The following is an 11,403-nucleotide window of genomic DNA, read 5'->3' as shown; positions in this document are numbered from 1 at the left end:
CTTAAATGTGAAAAATATCCAATGAACCCATTAAATACATTTTGACAGAGTAACAGCAGGAGGCTTGTTGACCTTTCACCTCGTATTGATTTCCTCTTCAGTTGTTTTCCTTGGTGATTTCCACTTTTCCTGCATATATTTTGCCCCCCAGTCCACTCTCCACATGCCACTCCTGTAATCACTTGCAATGGAAACCCACACAGAGCCCTGAGCTGCACTGACACTTTGGGAGAACCTTGAAAATAAAGCAGCCACATCACTCGTGTCTATCAATAAGTCCTCAATTGTCAAATATTTGTAAAACATAGACACAATTGCCATCTCAATGATGCAACTGATCCCATAAACACTTGTGTGAATCAAAATGATTATTATTATTTATTCATATAAACATCAAGTCCACGAGAGTTGATTAGTGAGCCAATCTAGTTATTACACCAAAATGGAGACTAAAGGAATAGAAAGGAGGTATAGAGCAACCTTCTCCCAACCTAGTGATAGAAAAATCCTATGTATATAAAACAACCAGGAAAAAAATCTCCTGGTAGAAACAATTAATCAGGGTGTCATTTATAGGTGCCAGGGAGTTGAAATTAAGTAAGGAATCTGAATGAGCTTACTTAACCCTAAAAGAATAAAGAATAAAGCTAGAAGAGGCTAGAGTTGTTCTGATTTTGTTTTCTAAAAAGCATGATGATGTCTCACATCTGTTTTCAGTAAAGAATAGTCAGGGGATATTCAGCAGTAGATGTTAATAAGCAGAGTCAGACTCAGTAACCCTGCAACCAAAGCTGTAGTGAAAGACATTGATGGCCAGAATAGGGAGGGAAGGACATGTGAGTCATAAAAGTACTTTAAAAATCTGCATCTGTTATCTGCAACGTAGAGTAAATCTCCAAAAGGAGTATTAGTCAAAATTAAACCTTTGGGGCCTCATGAGAATCATATTCAAATTTTGCACCCTTGTTGGTTTTGTGTGTTATCTTGTTGAGGTTGTGGACATTCTTCTCCAACACCTGGCTCTCTTTCTGGTTTCCTTTATTCAATGATTTTAAAACAGCTCACCAGCCTCCTCACTCCATGAAAAGCAAAGCCATTCCTCATAGCAGTAATATGCATTACAAGGTTGGTTGAAGATTTCTTATGGAGAAGAAAGCACATGTTCATATCAGAAAGAAACTCATACAAACTCAGAGGCATTTACGCTCTTGCCTGGGTCCCTCTTTGGCTGTTAGTCATAGGGGCTTCTTCTCTCCCTTCCTTTTGTGCATGCAGTGTTCATGGCCTCATGTCTGCTTCCTGGCTCATCTGTCTTCTTCCTACATCTCTAGGATATCTGTCTTCTTTTTATGCAAATCACCTCAGCTCTGACTCAGCTCCAGGCTGTCATGCCAACCAGCCTTCCCCACTGTCAAATAAAGAAAAAATGGAAAAGTAATTTTTGTTCCTATACCATGGCATCCATCCAGGGGAAATAAGATGATCATTGAGGAGATGAAACAATCCCTTCCCTATGCTTTGTGTGTCATCTGGAATCTCATCCACCTTGCCTTTGATGAATTTGGGCCCCTTTCCTCATCATCAAGGATCAGAACTACAAGTCACATTTTGTGGGACTTGAGGCCCTCAGGTCTCATAAAATGGCAGTAAAGGCAGTAGGAAATACAATGAGAACATCCCATGGACCAAATGGGCTTGATAAGATGATAATGGATAAGGATGGCAATTTAACTGTAACTAATGATGACACCACCACCGTAAGCATGACGGATGTTGATCATCAGATTGCCAAACTGATGGTGGAACTGTCCAAGTCTCAAGATGATGAAATTGGAGATGGAAACACAGGAATGGTTGTCCTGGCTGGCACCTTGTTAGAAGAAGCTCAGCAGTTGCTAGACTAAGGCATTCACCCAATCAGAGTAGCTGATGTCTATGAGTAGGCTGTCCACGTTGCTACTGAACACCTGGACAAGATCAGCAATAGCATCCTTGTTTACATAAAGGACACCAAACCACTGATTCGGACTGCAAAAACCATGCTGGGCTCTGAAGTGGTCAACAGTTGTCACTGACAAATGGCTGAGATTGCTGTGAATGCCTTCCTTACTGTAGCAGATATGGAGCAGAGAGATGTTGACTTTGAGCTTATCAAAGTAGAAGGCAAAGTGGGCAGCAGACTGGAGGACACTACATTGATTAAGGGGGTGATTGTGGACAAGGATTTCAGTCACCCACAGATACTGAAAGAAGTGGAAGATGCTAAGATTGCAATCTTCACATGACCATTTGTGCCACCCAAACCAAAAACAAAGCATAAGTCGGATATGACCTCCGTAGAAGATTATAAATCCTTCAGAAATATGAAAAGAAGAAATTTGAAGAGATAATTCAACAAATTAAAGAGACTGGTGCTAACCTAGCCATTTGTCAGTGGGGCTTTGATGATGAAGCAAATCACTTACTTCTTCAGAACAACTGGCCTGCGGTTCGCTGGGTAGGAGGACCTGAAATTGAGCTGATTGCCATTGCAGCAGGAGGGTGCATCATCCCCAGGTTCTCAGAGCTCGCATCTGAGAAGCTGGGCTTTTCTGGTCTTGTACAGGAAATCTCACTTGGGACAACTACAGATAAAGTGCTGGTCATCGAGCAGTGTAAGAACTCCAGAGTTGTAACGATTTTTATTAGAAGAGGAAATAAGATGATCATTGAGGAGATGAAACAATCCCTTCCCTATGCTTTGTGTGTCATCTGGAACCTCATCCACTATAATCACATGGTGTACAGAAGAGGGACTGTTGAGATATCCTGTACGCTGGCAGTTAGCCAAGAGGTGGGTAAGTGCCCATCTTAGAACAGTACATCATGAGAGAGTTTGACAAAGTGCTGGAGGTCATCCCCATAACCCTGTCTGAAAACAGTGGCATGAATCCCATCCAGACTATGACCAAAGTCCAAGCCAGACAAGTGAAGGAGATAAATCCTGCTGTTGGCGTCAACTGTTTGCACAAGGGGACAAATGACATGAAGCAACAGCATGTCATAGAAAGCTTGATTGGCAAAAGGCAGAAGATATCTCTTGCAACACAAATGGTTAGAATGAGCTTGGAGATTGACAACATTTGTAAGCCGGGAGAATCTGAAGAATGAAGACATTGAGAATACTATGTAGTAAGATCCACTACTGTGATTAAATAAATGGATGTGTTGTCATGCATCTACAGTTATGTTTATTATTACATCCTATTTCAGACACTGTAGATGGTGTAATAAAAGTAGCTGTTTGGCACCCAGAGTTTCACTTGTTCAAAGCCATGTAATTGTGGAGGTACTATCTCAACATGCTTTTGTATTCATTATATCAAAGGAATCTCTTTAAACAAACAAAAAAGAAAAAGTTACCAGGATCCACCTGCTTTCTAAATCAATGGAAGATTGCACATTAAGGGTAATAATGTCTTGGCCCAAATATTTCCCTGTCACATAAAGTTTGGACTCATGGAGAGATACAAGTGAGTTAGCCTTAATACAGAAAATGCAATGGGATGGAAGGTATTCTTCATATTCATAATCCATTCCTTTTCCTATTTCTTCAACAAATACCCCAAAGTTTCCCTTTGCTTCACAAACCCCTATTATGAACTGAATGTTTATGCCCCACCCAACCCTTAACTCCCAATGGGACTGTATTTGGAGATACTGTCTGTGAGGAGGTGATAAATGTCAAATGAGGTCATAAGGTAGGGCCCTGATACAATAGGGCTGGAGTGTGAATGAAGAAGAGACATCAAAGCTCCCTCTGTCTGCCATGTGTGGACACACAAGAAAGCGACCATCTGCCAGAGACCTGGCTGGCACCTTGATCATTGACTTCTAGCCTCCAGAAGACCTCTTCTCTTCCATTTGTGTGTGCAGTGTCTATGGCCTCTTTATGTCTGTTTCCTGGTTCATCTGTCTTGAAAGATGAGCCAGTAAGCAGACATAAGAAACAAAATTTCTGTTGATGAAGTCAACTAGTTTGTGGTATTTTGTCATAGCTGCTTGAGCAGACTAATGCAATCTCCTACTCCACAATCTCTCCATTCACGGTTAGCAGATAAGCTTGTGTCTCCCTCCAGTGCAAAAATTGAAGCCTTTAAGTATTAATTTCTCAAGCTTCCTCTGACACTACCTACAAAAGTCTCTCCTTTCACCTGTTCTTTCCAGCTTCCCCCCATCTCAGTGGAAGAATTAAAAACACACCTGTTCGAGGCACATTCCCTCACTTTGCATTGGGATCCATCCCCTCTCACCTTCGAGCTGATAGCGCTCTCCTGCTTCAAGCCCTCCCATACCCACCCTTTGCACCTTAAATCAAATTCAAACTTCTCAATGTGGACTACAAGGCACTGTGATCTCACCCCTTGACTAGTCCCCTGACCTCACTTCCCACCATAATGTAGTTCTTGAATCACTGTGGCTTCTTTCTTTGTCCCAATCACACGAAGCTCATGTCTACCCCATATGCATACACTAGTTTTCATTCTATCTAGAATGCTCTTCCCCAGAGCCTCCATGGCTAGCTCTTTGATTTTATTTAAGTCTCAGCTCAAATGTCAGCCCTTTGAAAAGAATATCTAATATAAAGCCTTCCTATATAGCAAGACATAAAATGTAGGCCTTCCATTCTCATCACATAAGTCTCAAATTACTTTTTATTTCTCTGAAATGCCTATTGTCCTTTATTTTATTGGCTATCTTCACCCAATGGAGTGTTAACTCCAAGAAAACAAACATCTTGTCTATCATTCACTTCTATGCCCTCAGTCTCCTAAGGCAATGCCTGGTACCAGTATGGCTTCTGAAATCACTAGTGAGCCCATCATTGCCTCTCTCCTGTATTCCCAGATGGTCATCCCTGTGTCGCTTATTTCTCAGCATAAAAACATACTCAAACATTTCCCATTCTAAAGGCAAAAATTCCCATCTGACCACACATCTATTAGCTGCCTGGCTATTTCCTTCCCATCGTGGCCATGCTTCTTTAATGAGGACCCTAAGCCACTTATCTCCACCTTTTCCATACGCTTTCACTTCACAACCCACTATAAACTGGCTTTACTATCAACCCACCCACCCACCCAGAAATCTTTTACTGAGATTATAAGTGACCATCGGATTGCCGTATCCAAGAGATCCTGTTCTTCCCTCATCCTGCTGGACCACGTGGGACATTTGATTTGCTTCACTATCCTCTTTTTTCCTAAGACTCTCTCCTTCAACCTTATGAAGCCACATTCTCTCTAGCATTTCTTTATTTACTTTATTGACTTTTACTTTTCCTGCTTGGGTGTCTTTTCCACCACACTTTAGGGAATGCAGTTCTAGTGCTTCTAGGGGGCAGGAGGAAACGTACACGTATAAAAAATCTATAGGTGATAAACAGGAAGTGGTGGGGACTGTGGCAGAGTGCCTTATCCTTTCCAGAAGCCATTCATGTTCAAGTTTTTAAAACTGTGTGTATGTATATGTGTATTGTGTGTGTGTATGTGTGTGTGTGTGTGTGTGTGTGTGTGTGTGTGTGTGTGTTTCTTTTTTCTTTTTTTGGGTCAGAGTCTCGCTCTGCCACCCAGTCTGGAATGCAGTGGTATGAACTTTGCTCACTACAACCTCCGCCTCCAGGATTCAAGTGGTTCTCCTGCCTCAGCTTTCCGAGTCACTGGGATTACAGGCACGCACCACCATGCCCAGCTCATTTTTGTATTTTTAGTAGAGAAGGCATTATACCAGTTGGCTAGGCTGGTCTTGAACTCCTGACCTCAAGTGATCCACCTGCCTTGGCCTCCTAAAGTGCTGAGGATTACAGGTGTGAGCCAGCATGCCCAGCCGCAAAGGTATAGTTTTGAGTAAAAAGAGCAAGTTACAGACAAAAAATAGGAAACAGCTAGGCATGGTGGCTCAGTCCTGTAATCCTAGCACTTTGGGAAGCTGAGGTGGGAAGATCGCTGGAGCCCAGGAGGTCGAGGCTGCAGTGAGCCATGTTTGCACCACTGCCCTCCAGCTTGAGGGACAGAGTAAGACCCTGCCTCAAGATAAATAAAAATTAAAAAACCAAAACCTAAGTATGACGATTGGGTTTTCATGCTATTGTATGATATGTGCCTTCCTTAAAACTTGTTATACCATCACATCACCCATCTGATGCGAAAAAGAAAAAATAAAACCCAGAAACTCAAACCCAAAAAAAAAAAAAAAAAACCAACTGTGTTAGCCAGGCATGGTGGCTCATGCCTGTGATCCCAGAACTTTGGGAGGCCAAGGCAAGAGGATCACTTGAGCCCAGCAGTTCGAGACCAGCCTGGGAACCTGGAGAAACCCCATCTCTACAAGAAATACAAAAGTTAGCTGGGCGTAATGGTGCATGCCTGCAGTCCCAGCTACTCAGGAGGTTAAGGGAGGAAGATCACTTGGGCCTGAAAGGTCAAGGCCGCAGTGAGCCACCATCATGCCACTGCACTCCAGGCAAGACCCTAACTCAAAAAAAAAAAAAAATTGATGTTAGCCAAATTGTATCTGTGGGCAAAGGGAGACCACTGATTTGTAGCCTGTGCATTAAACATTGGTGTTTCTTGAGGCTTTTCCTTGGGCTTATTATTTCTTCTACACATACTCTAATTTGATAGCCTCACCCACAACTACAACCTCAAATACCACTGATACTTTGCCAATTCCAGAGCCTCTATAGAGCTTAGAGATTATGACATAGGTAGAAGATCATAAATATATGAATTTGAGTCCCTTCTCAGCCATATGCCAGATCTGCAGCATTAGGTAAATAACTTCACTCTAAGCCTCAGTTTCCTTATATGTAAAATTAGGACGACAGTAGATATTCTTATGAGTCTTCCGAAGATAAAATTCATACCTGTAAAATGCTTAACACAGTATGTAGCACACAGTAAGTGCTCAGTGAAAGTTAGCTCTTTGGTTGAACCTCTCTACGGAGAAGGCCAAAAGACAATTCGAATTCAACATTTCAAATCCACAATTATCGTTCCTCCACAGTTTGATCCTTGCATTACATACACCAGCATTATGCAGTGTCCAGGCCAGAAGCTAGGAATCATTCTAGAGTTCTTCTTTTCCAGCTCTGCCCCATCCCACCCGGATGTTTTTCTCTAAGAGGCCCAGGCATTTGGCCTGCATGACAGCTTATCAACTCCATACCCTTTCCTTCAGTTCTACCATACCTAGTCTTTGCTTTTTCCAGCTTTACTGAGGAATAATGGGCAAATATGGTGAACAACATGATGTTTTGATATAAGTATTCATTATAAAATAATTACCATAATCAAGCTAATTAACATAATCATCACTTCATATAGTTATCTCCCTTTTGTGTGTTTGTGATGAGAACATTTAAGATCTGCTTTCTTAGCAATTTTCAAGTATACAATGCATTATATTAGCTGTGGTCACTATGCTATACAAGAGATCTCCAGAGCTTATCCATCCTGTCTAACTGACACTCTGTACTTTTAGAACAATAACTCTCCTTCCCCTCCATCTGGCCTCTGGTACCACCACTTACTTTTTTCAGATTGCATACATTAAGGAGATCATGAAGCATTTGTCTTTCTGTGCCTGGTTTATTTTACTTAGCCTAATGTCCTCCAGGTTCATCCATGTTGTCACAAAATGGCAGATTTCCTTCATTGTGTGTGTGTGTGTGTATGTGTGTATACATACACACACACACATACACAATGGAATATTGTGTATATATATATATATACACAATGGAATATATATATACACTCACACACACAATGGAATATTATTCAGCTTCACACACAATAGAATAATATATGTATATACATATATGTGTGTCACCTTTTTGGGTTGGTAATATTCTGTTATGTGTCTGTGTAGAATATTAACGACCAAAAAATATGATATGCACACACACACACACACACATATATATATGTGTGATACATATATATATGTATCACATATATATATGTGTGATATATATATATGTATCACATATATATATGTGTGATATATATATATATGTATCACATATATATATGTGTGATATATATATATATATGTATCACATATATATATGTGTGATATATATATATATATGTATCACATATATATCTTTTGGTCCATTTGTTGAAGGATACATAGGTTGATTCTTTATTTTGGCTATAGTGAATAATGTTGCATTGAACATGGAAATATAGATATCTCTTTGACATTGACTTCATTTCCATTGAACATATAATCTGTAGGATATGGTTGGATCAAATAGTAGTTCCATTTCTAATTTTTAAGAATTCTCTGTAGTGTTTTCCATAATGGCTGTACTAATTTACAGTCCCACCAACAGTGTGCAAGAGTTCCCTTTTCTCCACATCTTTGCCAACACTTGTGACCTTTTGTCTTTTTGATTTAGCCATTCTAACAGATGTGAGGAGGTTCTCATTGTGCTTTGAATTTTCATTTTCCTGATAACTCCCATTGTTGAGCATTTTTTCATATGTCACATGCCACGTGATATTTTGCTCAACAGTAAACCACACATATAACAGTAGTCCCATGAGATTACAACAGAGTTGAGAAATCCCTCTTGCTTAATGGCCCATAGCTATCATCAGGCATAGTGCAACACATTACTCACGTGTCTGTGATGACGGTGGTATAAACAAACCTACTGAGATGCCAGTTATATAAAGAGTAGCATATGCAATTATGTATAGTACATGCTTGATAATAGTAATCAATAAGTATGTTGCTGGTATATGGATTTACTATAGTATATTTTTACTATCTTTTTAGAGTGTACTCTTTCCATTTATATATATATATATGAATTTAACTGAAGAACAGCCCCAGGCAGATCCTTCAGGAGAAATTCCAGAAGAAGGCATTGTTATCATAGGAGATGACAGCTTCATGTGTGTTATTGCCCCTGAAGAACTTCCAGTGGGAAAAGATGTGGAGGTAGAAGACAGTGATATTGATAATCCTGACCTTGTGTAGGCCTAGGCTAATGTGTGTTTTCTGTCTTCATTTTAAAAAAAAAATTAAAATGTAAAAAAGAAAATAATTAAAAACAAAAAAATTTATAGAACAAAAATAAAAGGAAAATATTTTTGTACTGCTAGGCAATGTGTTTGTGTTTTAAGCTAAGTGTTATTACAAGAAAAGAAAAAGGGTTAAAAAATTAAAAAGTTTATGACAAAAAGTAAAGTTTATAATGTAAAGTCACAGCAAACTAAGGTTAATTTATTATTGATGTAATTTTAAAAACAAATTTGTGTAGCCTATGTGTACAGTCTACAGTAATTGACAGTAATGTCCTAGGCATTCACATTCATTCACTGACTCACTCAGAGCTACTCATGGTAGGTGTCTTATACAGGTGTACCTTTTAAAAATATTTCTACTGTACCTTTTTCATGTTTAGATGTGTTTAGAATGTATTTGTTTTTAAATACATTATTTAAAACTTTATTATGTTACATTGAATACCTACCATTGTGTTACAATTGCCTACAATATTTAGCACAATAGCATGTTGTACATGTTTGTAGCCTAGGAGCAATAGACTATACCATATAGCCTAGGTATGCAGTAGGCTATGCCCTCTAGGTTTGTGTAAATACACTCTATGATGTTCACACAACAATGAAATCATCTGAGTAACACATGACTGTATTTGTATGAAAAACATGTAAGATTTGTATGTCTTTGTTTTAGTTCATTTGTGCTGCCATAACAAAATGCCACTGGATGGGTAATTTATAAATAACAGAAATTTATTTCTCACAGTACTAGAGACTGGGAAGTTCAAGATCAAGTAACCAGCAAGTTGTATGTCTGGTGAGGGATCAGTTGCCACTTTCAAAATAGCACCTTCTTGCCTCATCCTCTAAAGGGGACAAATGCTGTGTTGTCATATAGCAGAAGGAATAGAAGAGCAAGAGAGTGTGTCCTTCAACTTTGATCTCTTTTATAAGGATATTAAATCCATTTATAGGGTACCACTCTCATGACTTAATCACCTCCCAGAGGCCACCTCTTCATAGTGTTGCATTGAGAATTAAGCTTCAGCTTACATTTTGGAGAGAACAAAAACATTCAAACCACAGAAGTCTTTAAAGATATGTCCATTCAGACTCTGCCCATTTTACAATTAGGTTACTGTTTTCTTGCTATTGAGTTGTTTGAGTTTCTTATATATTTTAGAAATGAATCTCTTATCAGATATATGGTTGGTAAATACATTCTCCCATTATGTATGTTGTCTCCTCACTGTTGATTGTTTCCTTCACTACGCAGAAGCCTTTTAGTGTGATGCAATCCCATTTGTGTATTTTTTACTTTTGTTGACTGTGCTTTGGGGGTAATAGCCAAAATTTTGTTGCACAGGTCGATGTCAAATCTTTTTCTCCATTTTAAGGTAGTGACAGTTCCAGGCTTTACATTCACATCTTTAGTCAATTTTGAGTAGCTATTTGTATATAGTATGAAGCACGAATCCAATTTTATTCTTTTGCATGTGAATGTCCAGTTTTCCCAACATCTTTTATTGACGAGATTTTCCTTCTTCTACTGTGTGTTCTTGGCCTCTTTGCCAAAGATAGATTTACTGTAAGTTTGTAAGTTAATTTATGTGCTCTCTATTCTGTTCTACTGGTCTTGAATCTATTTCTATGATAGCATCATGCTGTTTTGATCATTATAGCTTTTGTAGTAGATTTGAAATCAGTAAGTGTGATGCCTCCGGCTTCATTCTTTATACTCAAGATTGGTTAGGTTATTTATAGTCTTTGATCATTCCTTGCATACTTAAGGATTTATACTTATCTCTTACTTATTTCTATTCCTGTGAAACATGCCATTGAAATTTTGATAGAGATAGCATTGAATTTGTAGATTGCTTTGAGTAATTGGGGCATGTTAACGATATTCTTCTATTTCTTTTATCATTGTTTTTATAGAGTTCAGTATAAAATCTTCATTTTTTTGATGCTATTGTAAATGGGATTCTCTTTCCTCGGTTTCTTTTTTGAGTAGTTTATTATTAGTGCATAGAAAATTTGCTGATTTTTGTATACTGATTTGGTGTCCTACAACTTTACTGAATTCATTTATTAGTTCTAACACAGTTTTGGTAATGTCATTTGAGTCTCATGTGTGTGTTTGTGTGCACATGTGGGTTTTTTTAATATAAACATATACTTATATGTAAAATATTATACCATCTTCAAATAGAGACATTTTTACTTCTTCATACCCAATTTCCTTCTCTCACCTTCATTGCTCTGGCTAGAACATCCACTACTATACTGAGTAGAAGTGGAGATAGTGGGGATCTTTGTCTTGCTCCTGACATTGAGTATTTCA

At 38.7% G+C, this 11,403-nt stretch overlaps 2 pseudogenes; both read left to right on the top strand.

Moving 5' to 3' along the window:
- The first annotated feature begins 1,625 nt into the window (after window positions 1-1,625).
- Window positions 1,626-3,150, top strand: LOC100402520 (T-complex protein 1 subunit epsilon pseudogene; annotated as a pseudogene).
- A 2,938-nt stretch (window positions 3,151-6,088) lies between these two features.
- On the top strand, window positions 6,089-6,183 carry LOC118148508 (small nucleolar RNA U13; annotated as a pseudogene).
- The last annotated feature ends 5,220 nt before the right edge of the window (window positions 6,184-11,403 follow it).

This window comes from Callithrix jacchus, chromosome 1, assembly GCF_049354715.1.
Source record: "Callithrix jacchus isolate 240 chromosome 1, calJac240_pri, whole genome shotgun sequence".
Classification (NCBI taxonomy): domain Eukaryota; kingdom Metazoa; phylum Chordata; class Mammalia; order Primates; family Cebidae; genus Callithrix; species Callithrix jacchus.
This window is presented reverse-complemented; position numbering and strand designations above follow the sequence as displayed.